Source organism: Lathyrus oleraceus, chromosome 5, assembly GCF_024323335.1.
Source record: "Lathyrus oleraceus cultivar Zhongwan6 chromosome 5, CAAS_Psat_ZW6_1.0, whole genome shotgun sequence".
Taxonomy (NCBI): Eukaryota; Viridiplantae; Streptophyta; class Magnoliopsida; order Fabales; family Fabaceae; genus Lathyrus; species Lathyrus oleraceus.
Genome location: NC_066583.1, coordinates 486,170,215 through 486,181,540, shown reverse-complemented (window position 1 = coordinate 486,181,540; position 11,326 = coordinate 486,170,215). Strand labels below are relative to the sequence as shown.

The 11,326-nt window shown below is 35.0% G+C and overlaps 1 long non-coding RNA gene across 1 annotated transcript; it reads left to right on the top strand.

The window, feature by feature from the left end:
• The first annotated feature begins 9,955 nt into the window (after positions 1–9,955).
• LOC127082826 (uncharacterized) lies at positions 9,956–11,119 on the top strand. The gene is made up of 2 exons (XR_007788224.1): positions 9,956–10,328; positions 10,722–11,119. It is a non-coding gene; the product is annotated as an uncharacterized LOC127082826 (long non-coding RNA).
• Positions 11,120–11,326: the final 207 nt, after the last annotated feature.

Genomic DNA, 11,326 nt, shown 5'->3' with positions numbered 1-11,326 from the left:
CAGGCGTGTGACGACCGTCACAGGCAATGTGAGTGTGACGACCGTCACAAGGCATGTGACGACCGTCACGTCCTTGTTACGACCGTCATGGGCGTGTTACGACCGTCACGCATCCAGTTTGTTACGCTTGTTACGCTCGTCACACGAGCTTCACGCAGCCAAAATAACAAACTTTGGAACAGTCAACAGACGTGTTCCAAAAGCCCTAAATTCACAACTCTTTGATGGCACAACCCTTGCGCCGTCACCAACCCTAATGCGCCAATTTCAGACCGTCAAACACACCTCGATTGTTGATTTAGTATGATTGATCAACATGTCATTGCTTCACCATACTAATGTCGGATTCCGAAGCAAATGACCATTGATCGCTCAAAGGAAAACAATCATTTAGTGTTCGAATGAATGAAACAGAAACAGTATATCACATATACCGTACTTTGCATTAGGATTACTTATATCATATATAAGTTGATCGGTCTTGTAAGACCCCAATTTTGTCCCTAAGATCCCTCATGGCATCATATCATACCATATCATTGCCTCAAGGATCTTTGTGCACCTTTGCTTCCCTCCTTGTGGGTGGGTTATCTTGTGAGTGTGGTTCTTGATCACCAAGCATGTGTTGCATTTGTATATCATTTCTTTTCATCTGTCTATTAACCAAAAGTACAAAATGTTGTCATCTAACCATGCTACTTGCAGATGAAGCCAGCTAGGTCAAATCAGTCAAACAGTCATTGAGCAATAGATGGTGGCCATTCTTGAAGAATTTGGGCACCATAATCATTCATCAAGAGTTCATATGAGTTGTGACATCATTTTGAATCTAGATCTCAAGTGGTAGGGGTTTGGAATTCATCAAAACATGGCTCAGTCAACCAAAACCCTAGCAAAGTCAACTGTGGTCAACTGTGCATTTAATCAGTGATTTGATGGTGGGAATTGGTTTGGGAGATCTCATTCATGTCCATATAAGCCTCATATAACATGTCAAACATCCACAGTGAAGAATTTGAAGTCAGACAAGAAGTTTCCAGAAATAGAAAGTTGACCTGTAATTGGAATTTGCCAAAAATGGAAAGTTCTTCTCCTCAAATTTACTTCATCATACAAGCTTCAAATGAATTTTTGTCTAACATTAAAGTTGAATATCTTGTTCTCCCATTTCCAAAAAGTCCAAGAACACTCATTTCTCATGTGTGGTTGGCAAGTTATGATCAAATCATTCTCAAACATTTTTGAACTTCAAAGTGAGATAACTTCCAAACCATTTGGCCAAATTGAGTGAGGTTTTTTGCTACAAGTCACATTTGATGTGCTCTATCCAAATCCTTCATCACATTTCACCAAAGATCTTCCAATCAAAATGGCCTTTTTTCAAGTGCATTGAATTAAAAAAGGGAGGTGAAAAAGTGACTTTTCAAATTAACCATTTCCAATACATTCTACCAATTGCCAATATTCAGAAATTGTGTTTTGGATATGTCTAAGCCCAATTTCGCACTGTAGCACATGCACATGCAACATGAGTGGATTTTCACTAATTAACCAAAAACATTTCCATTTGAGCTAATGTGATTACCACTTCATTAACCAAACTTAAGCTTCATTAATCAGGGTATATATTTCACATTTCAGACAGAAAAAGCCCTGGCCACTATTCACAAATCAGATTCAAACATTTTCTCTCAAAAACTCTCTCATTTCTTCATCTGGTTTTTCTGAAAAAAACTCAAAGAGCTCGTGCCCTGGCTCATTGTTTCATCACCTACCATCATTTTTGAACCCTTTGCAAGCATCATCTCCCAACTGTAAAGCCATTTCCATACTGTTGCATTGAAGCTTCCTTCCATGGCAGTTCGGGTTTGGAGCCTCACCAAGCATTGTTGAGCCACGATTCTTCACTTATTCATCATTTGGAACATCTTTGCACGCTGTTTCAGCTCAACACAACCAAAGAACCACTGCTTCATCACTGCATCTCCAAAGAGGTTGGTTTTCGACTCTCTTATTTCTTGAAATCATGATGTGCTTTAGAGAGATCTCTCCATGCTGATTGCAATGAAACTTGAATCGTGAGAAATGGTTGATTATTGAGAAAGAAACATCGATTTAAAGTTTGTTGGTTAAATGTGTTTGTGCTTAGTTCTTCCTTGTTAGCTTGAATTAATGAAAATGAATGTTGGAATGTTGATGTACTCTGTTAGATGAACACAATGGTATGTCGATTTTTGATTTTTGTTGCATTTCGTTCTGGCTGAAAATCTGGAAATGATGATGATGAACTGTAGCACATAAACCCTAATTTTGAAAAACCCAGAATTTGGCTTGATCGTGTTTGGCGTTTTTCTGCATGCATTTCACTGTTTTATTGCCATGAGCGAATCAGAACAGGACACGCCCTTAAGTGAAACGCGGCGTTTCACTTAAGTGGCCGGATATTTACAAAATTGCCACTGCCGGTTTTAATTTTAATTAAATCATTTCATTATTTCAATATTTATTTCATTTTGTGTCCCAATCTTCAAAAATTCATAAGTTCTTCAATATTTGTCCAACTTTGATGGGATTTTTTTTGAATTGCTCCTATTGATCTCTAGTTTATTATGGTGATTTTTCCAGATTTTTTGCACGTGTGGATTTTTAAATGTGCTAGGGTTTATTCATGTGTATCCATTTTATGTATGCCATGCCATTTTGCTTGTGAAATGATGATACTTAATCCAATGCCTCTGAAATTTTTTGTGCTTAAACTAGACATGTTCATGGTGATTTTGGTGTAGAGTTTGTGAATTTTATCATTGCTGGTTGATGAGATATGGTTTTTTGAATAGAGGTGTGACAATTTGTGTCACACCATTCATGTCCAACTTCATGATTTTAATTACCATGCTTATTGAACTCAAAATGGCCTGGATTTTTGCATGAATATACTTGTGGATGTTGAGAATACATGTGAAGTTTTCTGGAATTATTGATGGCATTTCCTATTTGATTGGAATTTTCTCCCCTGTTTGGTCATTTGTTGACTTTTTGTGATACATGTTTGTATTTGGTTTGTGAAATTCTAATGCTTAATTGGATGGATGTGAAATTTGGCATGAGTAATGTAGACATCTTGAAGTTTATCATGGTTTTAATCCCATTCATTTATCATGTGTTGTCACTGTTTTATGATTAATTGAAGTTGGTGCATGTTTTGATGCTTTGTATGAGTTTGCTTGAACTTGCTTTGACTTTCTGATTTTCATTGACCTACTTCCCTTGATCCAAATAAGCTGAAATTTGGTATGCTTATCATGTTATGGATGATGTTTGATCATGAATTATTTGAGGATTTATTGAAATGTTTGTGATTGGTTTTGAGTTGAATCATTCTGTTGACTTCTTTGAGGTTCCATATGACATGCTTTGACCTAATTTGTTTGTGAAATGATAATGATGAATGATATGAACATGAAACCACTTGGGTTTGTTTCTTAACTGTTTGAACTTGATTTTGGATAGCTTTCACTTGCTGTTTTGGATTTCTTATCTCTTTTTGACCCTAGGCTTGTCCTAGTGGTCTTGTTTCTCATGCTTAAGTTTGCTTTTCAGGTTAAGAAGCAAATGCCTTAAGGAGATTTATGCAAGTGGATTAAGTTTGATTGATTATCATGAACTAACTTGTTTGTTTTGTAGGATGCTTAGATCATATGCTTTGAGCTTTGTGCATTGCACATTTGACTGATTGTGTTGACTGTTGATCCTTATCTTATATTGGTTTTGAGTTTGAATTGTATACTGATTTTGTTTGACTGGTTTCAGGTACCATTAGTTGCTCAGTTCTTTTAAGAACTTGCTTTGCTTTGCTTGATAGCATTTGCATTGAGGTAGAATCCTTTTTCTTCATGTAGTCTGGAAGACCTGGCCTGTTACTTGGCCAGGCAACTGTCTGAAGTCCTCCTTAAGAGGCGATGCTTTGTGCTTGTTTACTTTTGTCCCAAGCAGGAAAAGTCCTTTGAATAAGGCAATTGATAGACAAAAGAGATATGTAGCCTATCTCCTACTATTATGTGAGTCACTCACCTTGCTCACACCACATGTGTTGATGCATAGTGAGTAAAAACCCAAGATCTATCGAGTCTAACTTGTGGAGAGAGTTCCATCTTTCTGAACTCCCACACCTTCTATCATTTGAAGCTCTCCCTGACCAGGGATAAGAGCATGAGGCACACCCCTCATATCCTTTCATCTGCTTCACCTTGGCTCTCAATGTCAAGGTTAAGAGCACCAGTAACCCTATTCCAGTTGGCTTCAATGCCTAACCCTTTGTATGAGCCTAATTGTTTGGTTATAGAGTGTGCTGAATGACTTTGTTTGATTGATTACTTAGTTCAGTTATACATGTCTGCTTGCATGCTTTGTGCATTTATCATCATTAATTGCTCATTAGTGCATGATCATTTCATTTGTCTTTGTGACATATCTTTGTTGTTTGCCCATTGAGGACAATTGTAAGACCATTCATTGGCCATTGTTCCTATGATATGGAAGTGAGTATAAGACCATTTCATTGGCCACTCATCTTCTCTTTGCTTGATGCATTTGTTTGTTGTATGTGAGGATGCAATTGTAAGTCCATGTAATTTGGCATTTGTTTTCCTATGATCATATGTTGGAGGTTAGAGTAAGCCCAGATAGATTGGCATCTGACATCCAAGTGTTTGCTTTGTTGAGGAGATTGGTATAAGTCCATAGAGTGGCCTCTGATATCCAGTTTTGTTTTAGGAGATTGGTATAAGTCCAGTGATTGGCATCCGGTATCCACTTTTTATTTCTTTGTTGAGGAGATTGGTATAAGTCCATAGAGTGGCCTCTGATATCCAGTTCTGTTTTAGGAGATTGGTATAAGTCCAGTGATTGGCATCCGGTATCCGCTTTTGTTGACTTTCTTCCTTTGCTTGTTTGTTATTGCCCATTGTCTATTCCAAAGGACACACTTGAATCATCTTCTATATGATCTCAAGAGGTGAACCTTCTAGGAAGTTTTACACTCCATCTTCATCCATTCATCCATTTTGTCCTAAACCTTTTCACACATTGCTTTCAAAACTTGAGATAAATATTGTGCAAACATCTTCATGCTTTCAAATTAAAAACCTGGACCCCAAGTCCTTGACTTTTTCAAACTCCATTTCATAATACTTCTTTTGAATCAATCTTAATCATACTTTGACCCTCCTTTTGTGAATACTCATAATCAATTAACTTCACCCATTCAATTGTTTTGTGGCTTTGTCCATTCTTGCTAAGTTTTCATACATTAGCCATAGGTTTGATTTATCCTAGTTGGTTGATGTTAATCTCACCTATTTATCCTTAGTTGATTGAATTATAAGTCTTCCTTGCTTATTATAGGGTTAACCCCTCACTAGCAAGTTGAAGCTGTTCTCACATGGTGGACTTGTTGTTTGTATAAGGTTGAGTTTTCTCCCGTGGATAACGTAAGACCTTAAGGCTTGTGTTTAAAATTGAATCCACTAACTTTTGGAAATCTTTTAGCCGAACTACGGCGTTTTGATCCTTACCTTTGATGGAAGGTACGTAGGCAACGGGTTCATCCGTTCGAACACAAAAACAATAAAAATTGTATATTCTTTTCTCATCATCCCAATCATGTTTGCACAATAAATATTTCATAACAAATAACAATTTTATACAACAAGTGTGAAAGGGCTCCCTAGGAGTACCTAGGACGTAGTGGGTGCCTAACACCTTCCCATTGCGTAATTTACCCCTTACCCAGACTCTCTGATCTTTTCATTAGTTTTCTACGCGTAAAACTTCTTAGGCTTTTGTTCGCTTTTTAGCCAGTCCTTTGGATAAATAAAAGTGCGGTGGCGACTCGAATTCTTTGTATGCTTTGCTTATGGTTTAATCAATAAATCATATAGCGACGAATACACCGCTACAGGTCTCAATTGCGTAACCTATGGACAATCGATGTATCGCTGCTTCACCATACTAATGTCGGATTCCGAAGCATAGTCAACATCAATCATCCAACTCGTACACTCATGATGCCAAATTTAATTACCCGTTTAATTAATTGATTCATTCTGTCTTTTAATCATATTAATACAGAAAATAAACAGCTATCCGATTCATGGTTTCGTAAGTGGCTCTGATACCACTGAAGGATAATTGCGACCCAAAGCGCAGCGGAAATTAAAATTTCTCCTTTAGAGATCCTTACGAATGGTCATGATCAGTGATAGAATATTTACCTCTTGTGACGGTTGAAACCTTTGGTGCAGATCTCTTGCGACAATCAAAACCTTTGATGCATATCCACGAAGCGATCACGAACGTTGAACGATGACAACGTCTCTACTCAGTCCACACGAACGGATTCCTTCAATCTCAGTGCTAGCTGGTACGAATGAAGGCTTTGAGTGAGAGAGAGAGAGTGAGAAAACGAAATTAATGCAACCGCTAACAATGCTTCTGCACAAGGGTTCTATTTATAGAACCACTTGTGTGGGCTTCAAGCTAAAAGCCCACTTAAGTGTATTTTGGCCCATATCTTATAATATGCCCAAAATCACTTAAGCCCATGGTACCTTACCATATTTCGTATTCTACTCAAGCACACCGTACCTTACGATGTTCTATAATTCACTTAAGGGCACCGTACCTTACGATACTCCTTAGTTACTTTATCTCTCATTAATCCGTCCTTTGTGTGTGACCCTGTAGGTTTTCGTGACGTTGGCAATTATATTAAATCACGCATTTAACATAATAAACAGTGAGCGGTATCTAGCAACACATCACTGCTACCCAAGACACGAAAATGTCATGTGATCTGACAAAACTTTCTGTGATAATACTTATGTGTATAATTACCCTTTTGCCCTTATGTCTATATTGAACACAAGGCATAGACCGTGTCATCATTGTCCAGTTCAATATTGGGCCCATAGACATTTATCCTGTTATGCAGGATGGGCAAATTCCATCTAGGTCACTCATGTCCCTCAGCATGCTTCGTGGAGTATCCATCAACTGTCTTTATGGTTATCCAGTTACGGACAATGTTCGATCAGCAATAAAGCACTCGACTCTACATCTAGGGTCCATGGTGGTTTCAGGTCGAAGAGTGGCATACACCATTATCACCATGAGAATAACTTATGACACTTTCCATAACTTTATATATAGTATTCTCATAGCGGGTCAATCCGGTATAAATATTACTCCTAATATTCATACCTATGTTTAAGACTTGATAACTCTTTATCCATGATCCATGAGATGTGATCATCAGTCTACAAACATAATAGTCTTAATGCTTTAATGTTATCCCACTTCACACTAAAGCTCGACTACGGATACTTTAAGAATAGTGTCCTTATGTTTAATGTGATCTCATGATTAAGTCATACTTGATACATTAAACAGACTAACTATTCTAGGGACTTTATTAAACAAACGTAATAAAAAAAAAGCGTTTTATTATTAATAAATAATTCGATACAAGTACCAAAAGTATTGGCCTCTAGGGCTTACACCAACACTTTCTTCCTATAGAGTTACAAACTCTAGAAAACCTTCATGCATTTCCTTGTAGGGTTTCAAACCTTGGCAAACCTCTCTTCCTGCCATGTAGAGTTACATACTCTGGAAAAATCCTACATTTCTGTATTAACATCCTTTAGTTTAGATGATACTTTCAACCAAACTTTTTCTTTCTCTTTTAGACTAATCACCATTTATTGGTTAATGTCACACTCTTTCTATTCAAGCAATTTTCTTCGCCTTTTGCCAACCTAATCAAATCTTCCTTTCTTTTTCCGTCTTAGTTCCACGATCTTCATAGCTCTGATTTCCTCATTGCACTATGAGGATATGTAGGCACGAGGATTCAAATCCTTGGCAAGCACACTAATTATTAATTCTTCTTTCTTCTTTTATTCACCTTTCATCATTCGCCATTCAATATCTTCAACATCATCAATAATTCTCATCAGTGATGTACTTATCTCTTTGAACCAAATACATTTCCTTTGGACTTCCATATATATCTTTGGGTTAATTACCATATGGTTAAATACTTATCTCTGAACCAAGAGCCTTTTTATTTGTCTTGTTCGTCCTGGTGTTTAGACAAAACTTTCCTTTTTATTTGCCTTGTGAGTCATCGTGCTTAGGCCAACCCTTTTTTTTTCCTTTTCGGTCATACCATATATTGGTTCATGCCACATTTTTCTTTTTAGACATACCATATATTGATTCATGCCACATTTCCTCTTTGGTTTAGATATACTTACCATATAGGTTCGAATATTTTCTGACGGAACTCTATTGTGAATCAACATCAGACTTGGATGTAATTCATGAGAATCAACGGTTTTTACTGATGGAAGAAGGCAGCAAACCTTGGTATGAGAGGTGATGAGGATAATTATATTTTATCCATGAGAAAATCATTTATCGAAGTTAATTTTGTCGGGAAAAGTTGATCTTCGCATCCTTCAAGTGACGAAGGTTCAATGCCAGGTTCGGTTTTTGTTAGCAGCTTGATCTCATTCCTATTTATGATGGTTTTAGCAACTGTCGAGACAAAAAACGAACCTACATTAAAAAAGTGTGGTTGCTTCAGTTCCAATGTATTTTTGCAATGTTATACATAAACTATTTTTGCAATATTATACATACACTCATAAAGAAATAGTTTTTCATTTTTTAAATACTATTTACATATACTTTTAATTATAAAATATCTTATCTTAAAATATGCTCCAAGTCTCAATATGTATTGGGTTTTTATTATTACAACTAAATAAAATAAGATAGAGGGTAACTCTTTCTTAACCTTTACTCATATTTTGAGATCTGCATCGTTTTCGTTTTATTAAAGCAGACAAAAACTATTGTTTTCTCTATCTTATGACTGATAAACAAATCTGAATATAATAGTGTTATTTATCACTTTACAACAGAAAATAATATTTCAAAAAGATACTCCTAATATATGGTCAAAGAAAAATAAGATATCCTATAATTTGAACGACACCCACCGTTACCGATCTTTATCTTTTTCATCATCATCAATAAATTTTTGCTTTACTTAGCGGTTTGATTTGGCATGAAGTCAAAGTGTTGGACCTATTCGTTGTAGCTTGGGGACATGATTGAAGTTGACAGTAACGGTGAGTTTGTTCTTCCTAAGTTTGAAGTGGTAGAGTGTAGATAGAATAACTTCAATTCATTGTGTTTATTCGTTGTTTGTGGACCAAAATTTATTGGTTTTGAATAATACTTTAAACTTTTGTATTTAAATGCTTTACAAGTATAATAACATCATGGAAAAGTCAGGTACAAAATGCAAATGGCAAATGACAACTTAAAATAGATCATGCTAGTGAGAAAAATAGAAATGATATCTTTTCAACCCCCTACTTTATATATATATATATATATATATATATATATATATATATATATATATATATATATATATATATATATATATATATATATATATATATATATATATATATATATATGATGTAGATGTATGTTGGGGTTGAAAAGATATCATTTCTATTTTTCTTACTAGTATATATATATTAATTGAAAAACACCGATACTGTAAAAGGATTTTACACCTATGTTGGATATTAAAACAAATTTGATTTTATTTTAAAAACCTATAAAATAATACAAACGGGTGATGGTGATGAATCGATAGTGTAAAATTTTTTACATTGACAGTGCATAATAATTAATCGCATATATATATATATATATATATATATATATATATATATATATATATATATATATATATATATATATATATATATATATATATATATATATATATATATATATATATATATATATATATATATAACTCACTTAATAAATAAGGACAATCTAGTCATTTTGAATTTATTGTTAAGGTTAACTTAATTCCAATTTCTCTCTTAGACGATATATCACTTCTCTCACAGAAGAAACAACTCTCTCTCTCTCTCTCTCTCTCTCTCTCTTAATTTCAAAACGACGGTGCTCTTTTTTCTCATCGACGGTGCTCTCTCTCGACGATGTGTTCTCTCATCCACAACACTCTCTCTCTCTCTCTCTCTACGCACGAAGGTCGCTCTCTCTCGATAGTGTTCTGTCTCATGGATGACGCTCTCTCTCAACACATGAAAGACACTCTCTCTTGACAGTGTATTATTTCATCGATGATTATCTTGATAGGGAATGCAGTGGTGGTATGTGGTGGAGTTGTGGTTGAAATTGCAACTTGAAGGTGATTTTAGATAAGAGTGAGTTGTGTTTTCTTTTTTTTCGTCCTTCTATACTCTCCTTCTTTAATTGATTTTCAATTTTTGATTTCGTGCTGAAATTGACTTTGTAGAAATGAAATTGAATTTAGGTACAATTATGTTAAATGTGTTTTGGTGTGATGTTCTTCATTATTGTGATTTCTTCTCTCCCTTTATTCCCTTTTCTCCGTTCCTTTTTATTTTTGTTTATTTTGTTGTTGAAAGGGGGAAATTGAAAAAGGAATAAAGGTTTAGGATTTATTCTTTCAATTCAAGTGTCTTTATTTTTCTGTCTTGGTGCGTTTTAAGGGTTATGGTTTATCAACTTTAGTTGTATATACTGATTCTGGTGTTATTATGGTTTTGTTTTGTGGATATTAATAATTATCAAAGATTGGTGGCTTGAATAAAAATTTCAAAACGAGAACACCAGTTCTTGAGAATGAAATGAGGATGATGAAAGATGCGAGATTTAGCAGTCCATTTGAGGATGAGGCTGTACATGATTATCGATAAATTGTGAATTTTATCGATGAAGATGACGTAGGAACTTCTGTTGGAGATGCGGGACATAACACTTCATTTAATGATGATGTCAATGTTGTGAAAAAACAATCAAAGTCTATATCCAACATGGCTACAAGAATTAAGAAGAAATCAAGGAAGCTTCGAAAAAAGACTAGAATGGATTTGTAAAATTATTAGTGTTGTATTGTAGAATTTGAAAATTTGTGTTCAAAAAATGTGTTGTATTACAGAGTTTGGAAGAATTTGTGGTTTTGTTTTGTTTATGTGCACAATGTGTTATAATGGCATTAACTAAATTTTGTGGTTCTGGACCTGGATTAACCAAGTTTTAACTTACATTAACCAACTTCCTGTACATTTTTTATGTTCATTTACGAAGTAACCAAACTTCTAATTTTACATCACAAAACTAAATTTACAATACTACAACATTCCATCCGAATAACATGCACCACCAAAATAATTATCAT